Source organism: Galleria mellonella, unplaced genomic scaffold (genome assembly GCF_026898425.1).
Source record: "Galleria mellonella isolate WM207_F2 unplaced genomic scaffold, CSIRO_AGI_GalMel_v1 utg36, whole genome shotgun sequence".
NCBI lineage: Eukaryota > Metazoa > Arthropoda > Insecta > Lepidoptera > Pyralidae > Galleria > Galleria mellonella.
Window position 1 is genome coordinate 2,613,990 of NW_026442086.1, and position 20,284 is coordinate 2,634,273.

Genomic DNA, 20,284 nt, shown 5'->3' on the forward strand with positions numbered 1-20,284 from the left:
TACAAATTCATCATTCTTGGTATTAAAAAAATTGTTATTTCCTGCAGTCCGTTTTGGTTTTAATTCCGATTTTCTTTTATTTGTTGCGTTGTTTTTTAGTATTACTATATATTATATTGTATTTATGATATATTCTAGTAACTCGAACCTAATCATTTTCATTGTAAGATCCTGGCTGGTGGCAACGTGATACGAGTAGGCCGGGTCACACTGACTCATTCGTGAACGAGTGCTGCTGGTTTGCTCATGTTTGCTTATTTATTTTCTATTTAGTAATATATGTATTACTAAATAGAAAATAAATAAGCATAAATAGAAATAAGCAAATAAATAGAACTTAATGCTAATTATAGTTACAGTACCCATGCAAATGTAAAATTATCTTGTACATAATAATTTGCAATGAGTAACTGTTGAGTTTCTTGCGGGTGTTTCTCAGCAGATAATAACGTTTGAAACGTTATTATCTGCTGCCAGCAATGGAAGCATAAAAAAGACGATTTATAGGTAGATGTAAATAAGTCAATTAAAAAAAAGTTTATTTCTATTCTAATCTATACTATACTGTTTGTCTTAATAAAAACCGAATCAGTTTTAAAACATTATCATCAAACGGATTGTAATGATTAATTAATTAAATAGATAAAGACGTAGACAATTATTTAATTAATTAATTCACTAACTGCCAATTTAATTACTCTGGCTCTAGCGTCTGGGCACACAAACAAAAATTATACCATCTTGTAACTAGGCCAAACTGTTATTATGTAACAATCTATGTTACAGGCTAACAATCTATACTTATTATATATGGATATATAACTAATAATAAGTAAATCACAATTAATTGAAAATCAAAATTTAGAAAGTTCAAATAAAATGTTATTTTTATAGTAAAGTTAAATTAACTGATTTAACAAATTTACTGTGAAAGGTAGATTTCGTTCACACCGTTTTGCCTTCAGTGTAGACAAAGGACACAAAATACCATTTTCCTCTATATTTACATATTCACGTTTCGTTGTTATTTATTTTATTCAATGAAACAATTTGCATCGCTCTACGTTCGTGAAGTGCATTTATCGTCACTACATCTATCGGACTGTAATATATTTAATATTAGTTGTTTCCTGCTATTTTGCCCGCGGATATAAGTATATAAAGTATCCTATATGTTAAATTAGGATATAACCTCCCCGTATACCAAATTTCATTCAATTCTGTTCAGCTTTTTAAGCATGATTGAGTAATAAAGATTACAAATATTTACTTCTATAATACTAGTTAATTTCCACGGCATTTCTTTCATGAAATATTACATAAAATATCCTATATTTTAACTTAGGATGTTGCGTTATTGGGTAAGAAACATTCAAACAACTTGTTAAATTCACATTTATAATATTAGTAAGATAATACTAAGGATTGACTAAGGTCGTATATTACTGTCTAATTATTATTTAAAAAAAATTGTGATTCTACGTCTATCAAATAGCGCTATGCATTTATCGCTAAAACATCAATCGGACTGCAATATATTAAATATTTACATCGTTCCGTACATTCTTGTCTTGGCAAACATAAAAAGCGGCCACGACCTAGATAAACTCGATCTATTTTATCAGTAATGTGACACTTGACAACTACACGACTCGTGCCCAACCGTATCAGGGCAGAACCAGCCACGAATAGATACCAGATAAACTACTCCTGGCTGGCACACAATACCTTTTGTAATGTCTCTCAATAGGCTTCCACAGTCCGTACCGTGATACGTTCTAGGTAAACGTATGTGGTGATACTGGTTTTATGCAGTCAGCAATGCTTTGTGTCATTGTGGACTACGGATCTATTCTTGGAGTTTATGAACGTTATTGAAGTTGTACGAACGCTGACTTTAGATAATTCTATAGGTTTCGTATGAATTTTTATAAAGTAACTATCTATATAAGTATATTTAGGATTATTCCTCATCAACATAAATGATCTTTTACACCGCTTTACCCGCTGACATTGATGCTCCTTTCCACTTTGGGTTTGCTAGAAAACTCTTGAGTTAAACTTGCTTTTGTATATTTACTTACCTCTGTCATATTTTTATATACTATCAGTGTGTATAATCTTAGTACAGTCGTAGTAAATTCTACACCTATTTCTGCAACTGTACTTTTTACATACATCTATAAGTAATTTCAAATACTTCAATAAAATCCAGAGAAGGATGCTATAAAAAAAATCTGGTAGTACCTTACTATAATATGAGGATAAAGCAAAAAATACATAGTGCTGCTACCTTTCTTTCATTTTCAAAATATTATAAGAATCTAGTGGGCGTTGCAGATACTATCCTTAATCTATGAGTGGGCGTAAAGTGAAATACCTCAGTCCTCAGATAAGGAAAACTCGTAATAAAATTCTATGCCAAATCGCCTGGCTAATATCCCCATATAATGTCCATTAATGGAACGGTAATTGTTTGGAATGACAGTGATGACGATCGTTCACATAAAAGTTTAACAACATAGTTGCGATTGTAACTCAATTATTGTTGTTATTTTTAACATTGATGAAATAAAACCAACTTTAATCTTAAGAAAATTCTTTAAAACGGAACAAATTTAATTTTTAAATTACTTGCTTAAGAATTGAATATCGAATAGTTATTCAATATAAACGATAAAATTATTAAGTAGATAAATTTCCAACTATTTTTTTTTTATTTCATCCGGAAATCGTCTTCAGTGTGAGTGTTTACGTCGTAGCATCTTATCTCGCACTCACATATAATGTTGAAAATATTGTCAGAAACAAAAACATAGTAAGTTTATTAAATTAACTTTTTTTAGATTATTGCAAAATCAATTTATTATTATTTTTTATTATTGGCACTTGTTCATCCAATCGCCAGGAATTTTTACATACACCTACTATTTGGAACACTCGAACAAAGTCTCCTATAAAAGATAAAAGGTAGTTCTTAATAAATGAACCATAATAAATAACCATAGCCTTAAAACACCTAGCTAATATATACATATGATTTAGAACTTAAAATAATCTCATTTTTAAATCATAAATATAGATCTAGAACTCTGTTCGTACAAGTCCGGTATGCTCTTCCCCAGTTTTATAATATTTTTGTGGTAAATTAACGACGGAAAGATAGAGGACTGAGTTAAATTTCCCGAACAAAAAACAATGTAACAGACACTCAACAATGCGGGGCGACAGGAAACTGCCGTAGCGCGGGTCCCCTTTTTCTTTTAATACCAACTGAATAAATACCTACTTACCGTATGAGGCAGCGACAAAACTTCAGCAAGTTTAGAATAAACAATAAATGCGTTTTTCTTGTTCTTTTTTCACATTATAAAAATGTTTAATAATAAACCTAATTGGTCAATGAGGAATAAAAGACTTAGAAAAAAATAAAATAAAATAAAAAAAAGGTTTGTTTTAAATCCTAATTGATTAGAATATTGATTGATCTATTTTTTCAACGTAAATAATTTCGAAACTGAATATTTAATGTAGTTTCTATTTATATTCGTAAAAAGTATCCAATTAGAAATTTCCGATATTCCTATGGTAACAGGAGATCATGCAAGCGACGATGATTAAAGATAAAAAAATATATTTTGTATTATTAATTCTTTTAAATAAGTAAATTAAATAGTAATTGATATGATTTGATATTAAGAACTGAATCACTACCACACTTCAGACCATCACAGAGCATAAAATTTTGGGTGCCTAACTTACAAAAATAATAGGTATAAAACTGTAGTGACTTATAATATTAAGTCACTGGAGAATACTTCAGAGAAGATTGGGGCCATGTTTCGGTGCTAAGTGCCTTCAAGTCGGCATTTATTTTGAATGGAAATTGAAAAAGTTTATCCCTCTGCGGATATAAAAGTGTTTTAGACGTATTTTTGATCCACGAAATGATTTATCGAGTTTTAAATCATGAACCGTGATTGAAAAAATAATTGCACTTTGTAAAAGTAGTTATTAATGGATAAAGAATTAAATAATATTAAGATTATTAAATAATTTAGATTCAACACAATTGTAACAGTAAGTTGAAATTTATGCCTGTGCAAATAAATATTATATATCTGAATACATGTAAAAAATATCACCTATATATAAATAAAAATTTAGAATAGAACAAAAATTTACTTTTTCTGTAAAAAAAAGAATGTTTATCTTCATATTTACCAATTTCGTGCTGATAATCTCCACACAAAAATGCAGAATGGCTTATTCAAGTACCTACAACAAAGAAAATTGGCAAATTTACAAAATGGTATGCAGATGTATAATTTCGCATTTAAGTGAGATATGCAATCAATCAAACATGTCATGGGGGCGAGGGTTCGTCTGGGTATTCAGGGGTTCAGGCGGGCACAACAGGTAAGCAACAATCAATACTTCGGACGCCCTCGCGCCGCGTACACAGACACACGAATGTTTAGACATGATGCACGGACTCTTTAATTATGTTGCAAGTATTAGACATCTTATTAGTCATCTAAGTAACGTTTTGTCCATACTACTTGTATAAACAAAATAAAACTCTCTTCCACACGCTATGATAATATTATGTCAAATCAGACTCTTAACAATTATACAAATTAATATTTTACATTCGTTATTATACGTTGTGCTTATAAAAAGTATATAGCAATTTTGATGGATTTAAACAAAATAGCCTCTTTCTTTAAAACGTTATTGTTATATAGGTATAGGTAAATATATAATAACTATTAAAAAAAAACTTTAGATTTGGTATCTAAATTGCCTTACATCTATTGAATAACTCCTATTACATTTAAAAGTTTTTATATAATAAAATAGGCAATAACATACGCCAATAGCGGCACCATAATAAAATATAATTGAGTCCATTATCCTGTAGCCTTTTAACGTTGATAACTCTGTCTTTCGTTCGTGCGGTAATCTGACAAAAGAGAACTTAAATTCGAAATAGGGTTGCCATTATCCAAATTGTCAATATCGGATAAAAACTTCAGAGTCTTTTCCTATATAAATAAATATACTCACATTTACCTACATCGCCAAGCATATTAAAATCCAATATGACAGGAGTCAAAAATGTTGTCATCACGAGAGTTAGTCGGAAAATAAAAATGACACGCAGACACCAATTTGTTTTAATTTATTGCTTATCACTCAACTAAAATTCTGAACACTTTTTAAAACTCCTTCCATACAATCCCTGGATGCAAACTAAGACGACAAAAACCCAAAAGAATGGCAGCCCTAATTCGGAGATCTCAGAAAAAATACGTGTATGTACCCAGCAGAGAGGGTTCATAACTCGTAGGGACAAGGGTAACATTTACTTATCGACATGGAAAAGGTACTGTAATACATTCGCTGTTCTCCACGTCACGCCGTAAATAGCAAACTTTTTATTTGTTCTCCATACGTATGTGCGGAGGTAATTTAAATGTTACGGAAACATTTTCGCTAGAAATACTCCATTTACTTGTATCACTCAGAGATGTGCCAGTATACAAATAGATGTGTCATGTTATTATTACATCTATTTGAGGCAGTTTTAGCGCACTTCAAATGACAAAGCTGCTGAGTTTTTATAATTCAAAATATTATGAGGAAAATTGGCAACAACAGATCTGAAGAATAAATATAAAAAATAGATATCAAAAATAAAATAATAATGTAAGTTTGACGTGGGAATATGTCAGCAATTTAAGTTTAACTATTGTTTTTGTCTACACATTCTAGATCATCATTTACTTTACGAACTCTAATTTTTTTGTACCACAAATATGGCAAACATGGATACAGCTTGTCTATTAGTTAACGGCTGTAGCTTATGGATGCTTGCAATTCTAGAAATGTCACGTGTGTGTTGATTACTAATATAGAAAAGTATTCTATGTAGAGGTATATATGAACAATCTGTTATATGTCTCTAGTTACATCCAACTTCGATCAACGGTTTAACAAAAAAATTTTTTTATTTGATTGATAACAGTTTAAAGGATTCTCTAATGAGAAACAATATTACGGAATGCATTTTCGAAAGAAGAGGGATTTTTATTAATTTTACCAAGCTTAACAATTCATATATTTCAGATATATGTATTTACTTCATCTTTTTCCATAAATGTCTCTGATACAGAGCGCAAAGCATTCCTTTTGCGAGTAGTCGTATTCGAATCACGAATGAAAAATGAGGTCAATTGCAGAAAGAGGGGCAGGGAATGGTCATACCGCAGTACTAGTAATAATATTGTTATATAGTTTAGCATTAATTTAACGATATATAAGTGTTATAACATTTTAGGCATTCATAGATTTTCATTGAACTGACGATAACTGTAACTATAATACTATTTAATCCCCCCTTCCTTTTCCGTAGGTGTTGTAAAAGTCAACAAAGAGACGGCGAGGGATGGGCAGAAGCGTCCCTCTTCAAACATCTCTAAAACCGACTGCGGTTGTCAAACCACCTGCCAAGCATGGCAACTACGGGCAAAACTCCCCAGGAGGAGGCTTATGTTCAGCAGTGGACGGTTAAGGGCTGCTATGTAGATGATGATGATGAATATTAAAAATTATGAAAATAAGTTTGTTTAATAAACGCTTTAATTAACTACTATGAAATTAGGTATACACATGCTATATGAAATAGAAAAGAGCATAGGCTACTTTTAATTCTATCAACAATAATATCTCGGTCACGCACGAACAAAGTCGCGGGTAAAAGCTAATAGTAATTTACTGGGTAAATACCCAGTTTATACTGACTTATGACACTAAATGACATCGAAAATCATTCCATTTTATTTGATACAGTAACAAAATCTAACTTCAAATCCAAAGTTTCGAGTGTCCGAAAATTTATTATATTTAATTAATTATAACTCCTTAATTAGACAACCTTTGTCTAATTGAATTTACAAAATAAATTGGTATAGGTATTTGAACCACGCCAACCTCTTTATATTCAAGGATTATTCATGAAACAGTTAATAACAAGGCTAATATCGGTTAATTAGTTTGGTAATTAACTTTGATTGTTGTCTTAAATTATAATTACAAAGAATGCCGAGGCTTTCTTTGGAGTTCTCTCTCTGTTCATTGCCACGATCGATCCAAGCGCTCAAAAAGATTGAGTGACATTTTATTGTTTGGTAGTATATATTTTATTTGTGCAAGAAAAAATTCAATTTGCCACTACAGTGTACAATAACAACATGTAAATCATGACACAAGAAAAGTTTGATAGAGCTTTCGGGGAACAAATATGTCAGTAAGAAGTTACTGCTATTGTCAAAGTTTGCGTGAAACGCCTGAAGTTGTGTAGTTATAAATAGTTAAGAGGCGTTTATATCAGTGGTGTTGTATTGTGAATCGACTTGTTTTCGCTACGTAGACGAGATTTGAGTCGCCTGAGTAGTTGCCGTATTCTGGTCTATTACTGCTATGAACTAACAACTCATGTATGCTAAATGTTTAGATTTGATTCATGTTTCCCTTTTTTTATAATCCTAGAGGGCAATAAATAAATATATTTACTTATTACAATTTTATATTATCATTTTCATATTTATTTAATCTGAACTGAAGAATTTTATTTAAGTGCGCTTGAATCTGTTGTAGATAACACGCAGAAATTATGAAAATAAAAAAAAAATACAAACAAAAGTACTTAAATAATTCTACTAATATTGTAAATATGAAAACGTAAACGACTAAATGAATTTGAATGAAATTTAAGTACACATATAGATTACATTGTAATTTAACAAATAGGAAGAATACTTTATATACAAACTCACGCGGGCAAAGATACGAGAAATAGTTAATTTAAATATATCTTAATATAATATATAAAAATCTGTATCACGATATTTTTTAATGGTAATCTTCGAAATTGTGCTCAACTGATTTTAGAGAAATAGGATAGTTAAAATGGATTTGTTAGGTAGAATGCCAGTAACAACATTCCGGGTTAGTTATTAGTATAGGTATATATGTATGTAGTTAATTATAGGGCAATATCAATAATAACTGTGATGCAAATAAATATATGAGTGACATTGTTGTGTGTATTGAACGTACATACATTGATGACAGAAAGTCATTGGGCACAGCAACGCAGTCGCGGAGGCCCGCCGCCGGCCGGAATTACGGAACAAAGCCATTCAGGCCAATTGTATGTGGCATTGTCGAGCAAATTGTATCTGATAGCCCGCATCTTGTAGTTAAGGCCAGTGAGATTTTATTGTGTCATCTGCTTTCTTAGAGACGTTATATTCTATTATGATACCTAATTATATTTTTAACTCACAAATTATTACTTTAGTTACTATGTTTGTATGTCAATCATAGCGACATATTTCAGCAACTCTAATGCTATCGATATCCAATATGTATAGTTTAATATATTGGTTATAAAAATAGTGTTCCTTTTTTGGAAGAGGTTGCTTAACCCTTTTACTGGTGGTGGCAATATGTGTGCCACCAACATTTTTATGATTTTTTTCCACTTTGTAGTACTAATACCATACTGGTGTTGGCAAGGATATTGCCACCATGTTTCTTTCTTCCACTAAATATAAATATATTTTTTTCTTTAATAAAAGTTATTAAAGTAAAGTACCCACAATAAAAACAAAAAACGAGTTTTTAATTTTCCGAGAGACAAAATTGCTTCTACCAGTTAATAGACAAACTTATTGTATTTTTTCACATTATACTGTTTTTTATATAATATTAGTAAATAAAAACCAACGTATGTATATCTAATTCGCACATATGACAGATTTTTTGTTCTAGGAATATACCGAAATGCTGACAGAGTAAAAGACTACAAGCAGCATATTTTCGAAATATTTACCTGTAAGTTTACACAAAATTTTAATATAAATACTTATCTATTTGTCTTATTTTGATTTAACAGTAAAAATATAACTATTCAATAAAAAATAAATATTATTTGTTGCTCAGATAAATCACTATCTGCTTTATTGCGTCATAGATAAAAAAGTAACGTACCTTGTCGACATGAGATCTATCCTGTAAAGATATTGTGACAAGGAAATATATTATTATTTAATAGAATCAGTTGGTATATCCAATGATATGAGCTCTCTATTATCTATATCATTATTCTGTTTTTATAAGTATATATTTATTTATAGAATAAACACAACATGAAATAGCAATAAATGATTGTTTTGAATTGAATAGAAATTCTGTTTGCACAAATTGTAATAATGTTATTAACACTTTTACTTTAATTTATTGGTTTGATGTGATTCTTCTCGCATACTAGTCGATAGTTAAATTTTTTTTATACAACAAACAAGCTTTTGAATGGCAAACAAGCTGACGGCCCACCTGATGAAAAGTGGTAACCGTTGCCTATAGACATGAGCAGTACCATGGACATAACAGAGTATACTGTTTCGCCCATGATACCCCCCATGCGTTGCCATTCCTGAGGACTCAGGTGTTATTCCTCTGTACCCAGTAAATTCACGCCATATCCCACCCTTCAAACCGAAACACAGCCATTCAAACACAACTGCTTCACGGTTGAAACACGAATGGGACAGAGGTACCCAAGCAATCGACATTTGTACAAAGTCTCCCTCCGGTATGCATATCTATACACTAAATAATACATTAATAAAGTCTTAACTAGGCTAAAAACTGAGCAGAAAATCACAACTGGATTATAATGAATTCTAAACATTTGTAATAGGTGCCATACCATTTCAATTTTAATATAATTATACTTAAGATAATATGTGCACTTTATTCAATTCAAATATCCAACAATGTAGATAAAACAAATAGTAATAAAATCATGTACAGCGTTATGTGGTGACCACAAAGCGTCGCGCGCCGCTCGGACACAGCGTTGAAATGTCCTGGACTAATGGCGTAAGCAGTCCTGTCCATCGCAGTCCACATCATCGTTGGCGCTCTTGTAGCATAACCACACGTGACACGAATGATGTAGGGTTTTCAATACGTGATTTAGTGATGTCATTTGATATTCATACGAGAAGCAGGATGATATTTATTGGTCACTGATAATGTTCTGTACAATCATAATCTGTTTCTACTTATATTTTGAATAACAACAGGAATAGTAGCTAATTTTGAATAATATAATATACATTAATATACAATATAATACTATTATTTTACAATACAGTACAGTACAATATCAATAATTTTATTATAAAAATACTTTATTACATTTTCGCGTCTTAACAGCTCAACCAATAGTATTTTTATAGTATTGTATTATTTGACATCCACGTTTGTACTTGGAGTACTTTTTATCTTAATTTGTACAAGCAAAGTTGCAGTTTATGATTCATATTTCATACAGGTAAAAAAAAAAAAAAAAAACAAAATAGTTATCTAGCATAGTTTTAATAGCCATAAATGAATTGCTGTAAAATAAATGCAGGCCTCCGAACTCTTGACAGGGTATCCAGAGGTGTATCTGGTTGTCGGATTCGCGTGATAAATGTTCGGTTATTCGCGAATGTACAAGTACATTCCAGTATTTCTCGTCCTCAATTTAGGTACAAACATTTTAGATCGCACACACATTGTGTTTGAAATATGATTGTCACATATTATTTTTATGTGAAAGAAAGGAAACTGTTTAGGCAACAATTTTTTTTTATTAACCTAAAATATTATGATATTTAAAGTCTAATAAACAGAAATCTTAACACTCTATATGTAGATATATTTGAGTATTAATAAACTTAATAAAAAAAAATTGTATTATTTTTGTATTATCAGAATATTATCACCATCATCGTCATATCAGCCTTTAACTGTCCACTGTTGAACGTAAGCCTCCCTCTTGGGAGGTTTTGCCAGTAGATGCCACGCTTGTCAGGCGGATTGGCAATCGCAGTTAGGGTTTATAGATATTTTAAGAGGGACGCTGCCGCCCAACCCTCGCCCTCCCTTAGTTGCCTCTTACAATTCCCTCGGGAAAGAAAGGGGTGGCCTATTCTATGCCGGGACCATACGGTAATAATATTATAATATATTATAAAGTAATATATAAGAATATATTTAATGTTAATCGCATTTTGTACTTAACAAAAGTAATGTAAGTATGTACTGCCAACGCTTAAGAATAATTCAACCTATAACCAATTTATTTTATTTATTACTCTATCGAGTGTCTAGTAGAGATAACTCTCTACTTTGAAAAAAAAAACTCTTTTATACAATAACATCATTTAGAAAGTTTATGTTATTGGTCTATATTGTTCACCTATATTTAGATTAATATACTTTGAAAATTTCATCAAAAGAAGTTCAACCGTTTTCCGTAAAACATTAATACACTCAAATCCAACAAACATACAAACAAAGAAAATAATCATCATTTTCAGTTCAAAGTATGTACAACTATGGACCAATTAGACAAATTTCTAAGAATATTACTCGCGTGCGCTATGTATGTGCGCGCACACACACACACACTGTATGCGTGCGTGAGCGAGCGCGCGCGCGACTATGTTTGTGTATGTGTGTGTGCGCGTACGTAACATGCATATGATTACTAATTGTTGTAAAACTTTAATTATAGAATTAAATTATAGCTTGGTAAAACATTGACTCCTGACATACAGTTAACGCATAATTTTCAATATAAAGATTATTATAATATTATTATAATAGACACTTCTGTCGAAAAAGTGAGCACCTATACCATAGTGGCCATTAAATATTTTAGAACAATAATTTCGCCAGGGCTCGCAATTGTAACGGAGGGTTGCGAAGTAATATCGTGTAGTGGCCAGGGGTGGAGCGAGGGGGCGTCAATCGATACGCACCCCTATTCTATACCGAGCCTATGCACCCCAAACATGAGCACAGTTCGCAAGTAAAAGCAAGTGCATAGTAACGTAAATATATTGATTCACCCAACACAATTATAAATTAATGGCATTTACGAGTATTTCTGAATTTTAAACCTCCTTATTTTAATGATAAGATAGAAAACAAATATTGAATTTCTATAAAGATAGAGATCTTCCTGTGATATCTTTATAATGGCAGTAATCTACTGAGGTTGGTACGTATATTGATTTATCGCGTTCCTTTTATTTGTGTTTACTTTTTAGACAAAAGAATATTTTATTCAATATAAGAAAACAGTTCGGTGCTCCGACAGCACTCACCGTTCTTAGTTTTAAATGGAATACAATAGAATCTGCAATGCCAGTGAGTAAATATTAAACAAGCCTTTTAAAAGCGTTCCCCAAAGACTGAATGTGAAATAAGCCACTATTGCATTGTAGATGTCCCCGATGACTGCACCGGCACGGGCAGCTTACTTACTTAATCGAATAAAATATCAAGACTTAGTAGAAATAATTTAGTGAAGTCATTTATTGGATATACTTACAATTAGAATAATTTTAAGCATTGGTTATATATGTATGAACTATTGATCAGGATCAAATTAAGATGTTTATTTATTTTTTACATCATAAATGACGTACAAAAAATTTTTACCCGAATAATTAGTTGGTTGCAAAAGATATGGGTTTAAATCTAATTGTGAGAAGGTAAATTATTTTTATCTAGTTTTTTTTTTATTTTATTATACTTGTATATATAAAGCTAATTATAATAGGATCAGATTATATTTTGAATTAAATTTTTATTCTAGTTTCTGAGTATTCAGATCTTAGAAACGGAAATTCTCCATTAAAATCATGAATATCATAATAGAATCTGAGTTCAGATATAACCTTCTTCAATATACAGATCAAAGTCTCTTTCCGTGTCTCTTTTTGTTCACACCGCTCCAATATGGTGTCAAATTTCTTACGCAACGTAAAATATAAATTACTTTAAACGTCGCAGTTATTAAAACATTCTTTATGTTCCCTCTACTTTTTCCTTTGAAGTGTTCACGGCCTCGGCAAAATTTAAGTTGTTAAGAAAATTTATAAGCTTGATAAAACCATTCGGGATGTTTCTGCTTGTATTTAAAACTGTTGCGAATCTTTTTTCAACTGACTTGGGAAGATAGGATTTTTTCAATCTGCCGCCATTTTATATGTTACGCGACATCTTAAATTCTACATTTACAAATATGATGATGTTTTCTTAATCTATAAAGTGTAGAGCCCTGTTGATTTCATGCTAATTTTGACGCGGTCAAAGTCATTTTTTTCGTGGAGTAAAATCTTAAATTATAAATTTTTTAGTATTATCATTTTCAGTATTTATCACCCGTTCTAGATGACCTTCCATCTATAGAATTAGTAGTATCGTTGTATCCATTTAATATGATCCGTTGAAATAATTAACCATCTTACAAGCATTATATTCCACAGTTCGCTGAACCGACAAACAGAAATGGTATTTTCTTTAATAATGTAGTAAATTAACTGAAGAGTAGTATAAATAAATAATTAAGTACTTTAAATAGAAGTTATACTTACTATAAGTACTTCGAAGGTTTCTTTTGTATAATTTATATTATAATTTGAAAATAATTGTATTTTTTAGTATCAGACCTACTCAGAAATTGATATGTATTAATTTTTGAGTAAATATCAAACACTCTTTCAGCTTCCTATTATATTTATCACATTTATCTTATGATACGATAAAAACATTTTCCTGATCATAAAAAATATTTGGTATCGCCAGCTTTTTTATTTATTTATAAAAGAATATACAATTTACTTTATAAACTCCTTAATACAATGCAATTGGTATTTTGGAGTGTTTTGCCAGATATAGATACATATTCAAGTAATTATATATATAATGTAAACAATACATACCAATTACAAAAAAATATTATTTATAATAAAATATAATAAACAATTACTTAACTGTAATTTAAAGAAGTTATATTATATTCATTGCATTATTAAATTAAATGCGATTTATAATAAAGTATACTTTCTTAAAAATATTTGTTGATATTTTCATGATATCTGTACCAATCGGCTTAAATGTTAACTATAACATTTTAGTCGATTGGCACACATGTATGACTGTAACTACTAATAAACTGTTAGTTTTTCTCATATTGGGTTTGCTGGAAGAAATCTCTTTTGGAGATAAGCTCGCCTTTGTGCGCTATTATGTTTGTTTTTCTATTTCAATAATTTTTTGTGTACAATAAAGAATAAAGAAATAAAGAAAGAATATCTTAAAGAATAAAAAATGCATCTTATTAATATTATAAATCTGAAAGCGAGTTTGTTTGTTACATCTTTGCACCTCAACAACTCAACCAATTTTCATTAAAATATGTACTAGCAATATTTTTTTTTTTTTTTACAACACAGGGGGCAAACGAGCATGCGGCTCACCTGATGGTAAGTGACTACCGCCGCCCATGATCACCCACAACACCAGCGGTATTGCAGGTGTGCTGCCGGCCTTTTAAAAAGGAATATACTCTTTTCTTGAAGGTTATGTTGTCGTATCGGTTCGGAAATACTGCTGCTGGAAGTTGATTCCAAAGAATGGTTGTGCGTGGAAGAAAGTGCCTTGAAAAACGCACGGTGGAAGACCGCCACTCGTCCAGATGATTGGGATGAAACTTTAGTTTGTGGCGGGTTGTACGGTGGTGAAAATCAGCAGCAGGTATCAATCCGAACAATTCCTCAGAACACTCCCCATGATAAATTCGGTAGAAGATGCACAGAGATGCAACATCTCTGCGCAGTTTCAGTGGGTCGAGTCGGACAGTAAGGCGTTGACTATCGATAATTCGAGCCGCCCGACTTTGAATGCGGTCTAACGGAAGGAGTTGGTACTGTGGCGCTCCTGCCCACAGGTGAGAACAGTATTCCATATGCGGCCTGACTTGGGCTTTATATAATTTCAGGCGGTGTTCTGGCATGAAATATCGTCTCACCCTATTGAGCACTCCTAACTTTTTGGAAGCTATCTTAGCCTTCTCCTCCAGATGACCGCAAAACTGGACGTCGCAAGATATATCAACGCCCAGAATTCCTAGACTCGACTTTTTATCAAGGGAAGTGCCCTGAAAGTGAGGAGATACGACAAACGGCGTCTTTTTTGCGGTAAACGCGCAGACTTGTGTCTTTTTGGGGTTAAATTGGACAAGATTTTGTTCACCCCAGATCGAAATTTCAGATAGAGGAAAACACATTTTAAATTTTCACCCGTTTCACAATTTCCTATAGCTACAATAGTTATTTATAAACGGCGCCAACATATGATTAGCAAATAATAAGCAGACACAGACAGAGAACAAAACTCACAAAAGACTAGACAGGAGATACTTCAAATCGTACGTTTAAAGCGAGTGCCAAAACTGCGGAAACTTCCCGGTAATACGATTAATCATCGTCGTATAGAACGTTGTACGGAACACTCGTAAAAGTTAGTTTCGTATTATTATGACGAGGGTACGTGCACCTGGCTTTCACAGTAAGTATTCAACTTTATACATTTTATTACAAATTAAACCTCGTTCGCTCAAAGGGACGTACCTACTTCAACTGTCCACCGCAACATTCTCCATTTGAACAGAAACCAATTTAGGTAAGTACACATTTTATTTGCAATTATCGTAGACGGAGCGCATTGCAACTATGTAAGTACGTACAAGATTTGAGTCATTAAAATCGTCAAGACAGCTACTGTTTTCTTAATTAATAAGTTTCACGAAATCCGTAAATATGTGTAGATACGCAACATTTAATATTGAGGGAGGATTGTTAGTAATGGGGACATTAATCCCCACGGCTAGCAATATACCCTATCAGGTCGACCTCGACGCGACTCCCCCTGGAAACTATCAAAATAGATAGATAGATAGATACTCTTTAATGTTTCCTCCAAAAGATTACAATAGTAAACTATTCTAGATATAAACAATTACAAGAAATAATTACAATGAGAAAACAATAGGCGACCTTATCGCTAAAAGCGATCTCTTCCAGGTAACCTTTGGATGGAGAGGAGTAATTATAAACAGTTTGGTTAGAGGCACGATGAAGATACTATTACTTCTAAATATGGAGATGTAATACATGTAATAATGATCAAGATTAATTATTGTCAATTTTAGTCGCGATGGGCTAACTGACCTGACTTCATCCTCACCTATGATCGCTCACTAGTGTCCCGCCATTGTATACCGATAGCGCTGGCGGGATTACCAATTCATTATCATTCATAAAAAGAAAAAAAAATTTCTATTTCCTAGAAGAATATTGGGTTTTAATATTCAACTAAATATCTGGTCCAGAATTTACATACCGGTGTCGGTATAAATCGTGAAAGAAGAAATTTAATCCTAGATAAAAAAAAAAGTAAAAGGAACCTACGGCTCCGGCTAAGTTTCATAAAGTCTAACAAAGTTTAGATAATTAATAAAATCGGCTTTTTAGATATTATCTTTCATCTCTTTTGCGCGGACGGAGCTATCGAAAAATTAATATCTATTTTTATGTAATAAAATAGCAATCCAGCCGTCTACTTGATAGAAAGTGATAACCGTCGCCTATAGACATAAACAATACCATCTTTTCTTAGATCAGTGTAAGTACATAATTAATGGTACGATTGGTTTTAATTTCTAAATATTATTTACGCCATCCACTTCAGTTATCAGTTTTCAATAGGTATAGGTTATATACTAAAACCAAACAAAATGAATTAACATTTAAATAAGAATAATGATAATTTTTATCAATGTTTAAACATCATTATCCACGTCGAAATGTCGCCAGAAGAAAAAAGGTACTGTTTACCCGCAAATTTTTCATAGCAATAAGTCCCGATAGTGTATTTAAAATAAATGTCTAAACAACTATGTTTACTACTTTTATGTACTTATTTACGAGAAGTTATAATAGTATAAATACAAACAGTAAGAACATGAACTAACTTATTATGTATAAATTACCATCGTATATATTCTGTGGCACTTACATTATTAACAAAGTTGGCAACAAGAGGGAACCGATATTGAATTTAGTTGTCTGTACTGTCTAATAATAGATAGATAAGTACTCAATAGACATTACCACTGTTCTTTAGCTTAAGATTTAAGAATTTTAACAAGCTTTGTATTATATTACTAAAGGGTATTAAGTCATTACTTCTAATGGTATTTAAATGTAAGGACTTATTAAAATTAATGTTTGGAGAACCGGAACCCAAACACCTTTTGTTTCGTCCTTTATTAAGTATCAAATCTGGAAACATTCAATGTAAATCTCTATAATCCGTTTGTTTGTTTTATAATAATTAAAAGATTGCAATTTAATGTCATTTTTATTTCGCTGTAAAAAACGGTTCACACTTATGGCACATGGAAGGGAAGTAATATATAAGTGAAATTGAAATTAAAAAAACGAACCTACAAAAAGAAATAGTAACATCGTCTACTTTATTTTTAAAACATATATTCATTTTCTAATGATATATAGACGATATATATATAATGACAATTTTATGAATTTACTGTTTGTCGTTTCCGACAATTGTTTCGACTTCATCTGGAAGTCTTCTTTAGAAGACTTTTGTCTAAGCAACTTTATAAAATAAAGGGGCGGGGGAGGGTTATATTTTAATAAGTATAAAAATAAATATACTCGCGATTATAATCCCCACTAGGATAGTCAGCAGTTAATTTGTTATTTGTATATTTATGTAAGTTTATAAGTATGGACGTGCTACTGCAAGGAATTTTTATATCATTTATTACTTTTTGCATAATATACTTTAATATTTTATGTAGTATTATAAAATTTTGCCGTACATAACGAGTGTCATTAATTATCTTAAGAGTATGTAAATAATTATTATGTTTATATAATTTTCCGTAATAACTTATATTATACTTTATATTCCGGTAAGAGAAGCGTATTTATTGATTTTTTTGTTTCTCAAGAACGTATTATCATCACAATGCAGGGTATGGATCTCTCTTTATAAGAATAGGTTCTAATCTATTAGTATTCCAGTCACATAGTTTCTTCTATAACAATTTATTTTATTTCGAATTTTCTTTGTTTTGCAATGGCGTATAATACTTGTTATTCCATTAGATGTATCTCGCGGCGTTCTTTTTTTTTATGCAACTTTGAATGGCAAACAAGCTGACGGTCCACCTGATGGAAAGTGGTAACCGTCGCCTATAGACATGAGCAGTACCATGGACATAATAGAGTAGACTGTTTCGCCCATGATACCCCCCATGCGTTGCCATTCCTGAGGACTCAGATGTTATTCCTCTGTACCCAGTAAATTCACGCCATATCCCACCCTTCAAACCGAAACACAGCCATGAAAACACAACTGCTTCACGGTTGAAACACGATTTCTATATTATGTATAGTTTTACTAGATTAAGTAGTTTTAAGTAAAAATTTTTTAAGTAAAAATTTTTGAGTTGCTAAATATTGGAGAAATTACTTTGTTGCAAATTTTTGGAGACAAATGAAATGGATGTGAAGATATTCTTTAAATTGATGTTTTATTGTTCACGTAGTAGTTTCATGGTAAAACATGTGAAAAAGTGGTTAAATAACAGTGAAATAGACTGTATTAAATTAACAATATTCAAGGCTAACTTTCACCCGCGACTTAATCCGCGTGACCGGAATATGTTTACCAACTGGAATAAAAAGTAGCCAGTATTCTTCTCCATCCCATATAATACATATATATCAAATTACATAGTGATTGGTTAAGCTTTTAGGGTGCTGTGAAATAATAAATAAACTAACCTTCATATTTTTGGGGGGAAAGGAATTGTTAGTAATGGAAACTAAGAATCTCATTGTTAGCAATATACCCAACCAGGTCGACCTCCTCGCGGTTCCCCCTGGAAACTATCATGGTTAATTCCTGATGAATTCATCATGATGGGCTAACTGGCCTGTTTTCATTCTCATCTATCACCCTTCACTGGTGCTCCGCCAGCGTATCCCGTTAGCGCAGGCGGGGTTACCATTCCATTGAAAACAAAACTTCATGTTTATAATATTAGTAAGGAGTTAGGAAGAAATTATATATCACATCTAGTAATACTGCTTATGCTGGATAGATCTGGAATAAATGAAAAGTAGTACATCTTTAAATTTTAATTCCATCAATACACAGTGATTTCCATTATTAATTTCATTATTTAGTTGACGTCCAATTTATAACTCTAATGTTCATTGGGACGACGCCATTTTTCATCCTGTAAAGTAAAAAGGTTAACTTCAACTCTAGTACCGGCGTCAATGGTAATATCTACGGAAAATTGATTTCCTGCACGTCTAGACGCGCTCCGGGGCCCAAAATTACATTTCGAGTGGTAGACATTATGGAGGATTACTTTTGATGGAACATCACAGATTTAAGGCTTAAGCCTCTCTTGCTGAAGCATCTTTGTAAGACACTTTTAAAGTATAAAATTAAATGCCATCACTTACAAAATCTTAATAGGTACTCTTTCTGTGAAAATGGATGTATCTATTTTAAGGAAGCACTATAAACAATGCGGTTTTAAATATATGGATGTTAGATTTTTGAATTTGTTACTAGTAGGTACTATGAATTAACCCTAACTTTTATTTTTTTTCTATTTATTTCATTTCAATAATCAACAATCCACTTGAAAGCCTGTAACGATTTGATATCGATACTTCAATCTCACATGTAATTTTATATTTCTTGTATTTTTTTAAGTAAAACAAATTTGCTTTCTTTTACTTGTAATACCTCTATGTAGTCTAAAAAGGGAGATATAAAGTACAAAAAAATATGGTGATTCTATTGTGAAAGTAAATGAAAAAACACTACAGGAAACGTGGAAGTATTGTACTTAAGCGTAAGGGCACTACGGCCGTTTATTAATATAAATGATGCGTTTATCCTATTTTTAGTTTTTATTTATTGATGCTACTTTTTACAGATTATGCTATTATTTTTATATAAATCTATTTCCACGTTCTTTGTTGTATAATATATACTTTAGTGGAATAATATAACGAATACGTACTAAATATCCAGAAATAAAATCTCAAGGAACTTTCTAAACTCCTATTTTAAACAGTTTAATTTTTTTTAACCATAATAAAATTAAAAAGTCTACACATAATAATAAATATAAATAAACTTATGTATATACATTAAATTTTTAATAGAAACAACTCCATCTTCCTCCAATAATAGTTAAAACCAAAAATAAAAATTTAATAAATTATATAATATGTAACTCCGCATA

At 31.4% G+C, this 20,284-nt stretch overlaps 1 protein-coding gene across 10 annotated transcripts in view; it reads right to left on the bottom strand.

The window, feature by feature from the left end:
- LOC113519321 (kazrin) overlaps positions 1 to 20,284 on the bottom strand; it is a 133,274-nt gene that overhangs the window by 98,155 nt on the left and 14,835 nt on the right. Inside the window, exon 2 of one of the 10 annotated variants that reach the window (XM_052897345.1) lies at positions 4,225 to 4,278. The exons of the other annotated variants lie outside the window; for them this stretch is intronic. The gene's annotated coding sequence lies outside the window, so the exon portion shown is untranslated. The remainder of the gene's footprint in view (positions 1 to 4,224; positions 4,279 to 20,284) is intronic. 10 annotated transcript variants of the gene reach the window in all.